The sequence below is a fragment of the Mus caroli genome, unplaced genomic scaffold, assembly GCF_900094665.2.
Source record: "Mus caroli unplaced genomic scaffold, CAROLI_EIJ_v1.1 scaffold_6840_1, whole genome shotgun sequence".
NCBI lineage: Eukaryota > Metazoa > Chordata > Mammalia > Rodentia > Muridae > Mus > Mus caroli.
Window position 1 is genome coordinate 1155 of NW_018389911.1, and position 2127 is coordinate 3281.

At 43.1% G+C, this 2127-nt stretch overlaps 1 pseudogene; it reads right to left on the bottom strand.

The window, feature by feature from the left end:
• Window positions 1-607: 607 nt before the first annotated feature.
• Window positions 608-1513, bottom strand: LOC110288369 (annotated as a pseudogene).
• Window positions 1514-2127: the final 614 nt, after the last annotated feature.

The window sequence follows — 2127 nt, forward strand, 5'->3', positions numbered from 1 at the left end:
CTCCATTTGACAAATTATATTCAGATACCACAAAAAAAAATTTCCATGTGTATGTGGACTTTCCGTTGTTTTTGTTGTTATTGGGGACTGTCCTTTTCTGTGGTGATTTAATAGGATACATGGGATCATTTCAGTCTTCTTGTATCTGTTGAGGTCTGTTTTGTGACAGATTATATGGTCAATTTTGGAGAAGGTACCATGAGGTGCTGAGAAGAAGGTATATTCTTTAGTTTTAGGGTGAAATTTTCTATAGATACCTGTTAAATCCATTTTTCTTCATAAATCTGTTAGTTTCACTGTGTCTCTGTTTAGTTTTTGTTTCCATGATCTGTCCATTGATGGAAGTTAGGTGTTGATGTCTCCCACTATTATTGTGTGAGGTGCAATGTGTGCTTTGAGTTTTAGTAAAGTTTCTTTTATGAATGTGAATGTCCTTGCATTTGGAGCATATAATCAGAATTGAGAGTTCATCATGGTAGATTTTTCCTTTGACCAGTATGACACGTCCTTCCTTATCTTTTTTTTTCTGAAGTGATTTTACCTTTATTTCCTCCACTTTAAGCCAATCATTAAATTTCACAGGGATTTGTGGGGTGGGGCAGAAGGAAGGCGTCATTCAGCATGATGGAGGCCATGGCCGGGCTGGTCTCACTGGGGAAGCTGGAGGAGCATGGACTGCCCCGCTGGCAGGTAGGTGATGTTTCAAGAGTGGGAGAGCTGGTAAGCAATGTCCTCAGCAGCCTCCAGGTTACGCAGCTTAATCAGGCCGTCGCCTGCTGTGGCCAGCGAGTTGGCGATCAGCAGTTCAGCGGCCTTGGAGTCACCCTCAGCAGAGATGATGGCTGCCTTCTTCTGCTGCTCAGCCTTTTCCACCACAAATCTGGCTCTCTCCGCTTCCTGCTGAGTCACCTGTTTGGCTTCTTTGCGTCTGTGAACTCCTTCCCAAAGGTCAGATGTGTCAGGGACACGTCATCCAGGATGAGCCCAAATGTTGCCGCTTGCTCTGTGAGGTCATTGCTCATCTGCCTGGAGGCCAGCTCTCGTTGGGTAATCAATTCTCCAGCATCAACTTGAGCCACCACCGACTTGAGGATCTCTGTGGTGATAGAAGACAGGACCTGCTCATCATAGTCCTTGACAATGCTGGTGTAGATATGAGGAAGCTGGCTGGCCACCGGCCGGAAGAGGATGCTCAGTGTGATATTGATGTTCTGCAAGTTTTTGCTACCAGGTTCCGTGGTTGAGAGCAGCAGTCAAAGATAATCAGTTTCTGTACCCAAGGGATGAGGAAATGAGTCCCTTCCCCTACCACAATGTCCTGTACGCTACAGAATCGGTCAAAGATGACAGCTCTGTGTCCAGCATCCACATTATACAAAGAAGCAGAGTTCACCACGCCTCCTACAACTGCCAACGCCAGGCCGAACTTTCCAATGGACTCAAACACTTTGGCAATCATGACTCCTTGTGAGGCTTCTACTCACACCTGCTTTCACTCTGACCTCCACATGAATTCCCCCCTTCTCTTTTTTTGATAAATTTTGCTTGAGAGTCAATTTTATTCGATATGGCTACTCCAGTTTTTTTTCTTGGGACCAGTTGCTTGGAAGATTTTTATTCCAGCTTTTGACTCTGAGGCAGTGTCTTTCTTTGTCACTGAAGTGTGTTTCTTGTATGCAGGAAAATTCTGGGTCCTGTTTACATAGCCAGTCTGTTAGTCTATGTCTTTTTATTGGGGAATTGAGTCCATTGATATTAAGAGAGAGTAAGGAAAGGTATTTGTTACTTCCTGTTATTTTTGTTGTTAGAGTGAAATTGTGTTTGTTTGGCTATCTTCTTTTGGTTCTGTTGAAAGAAGATTACTTTCTTGCTTTTTCTAGTATTTAGTTACCCTCCTTTTGTTGGAGTTTTGTAGGGCTGGATTTGTGAAAATATATTGGGTATTGATGAATACTATCATGTCATCTGACACTGAAAGTGACACTGTGACTTCTTTTTTTCCAACATGTATCCCCTTTATCTCCTTTAGTTGTCTTATCGCTCTGGGTAGAACAGGGACAATATTGAGACCTACAATTTAAACTCTCTCTCAGAAAAATGTTTACTGATGGGTCTCTGCAACTCCTT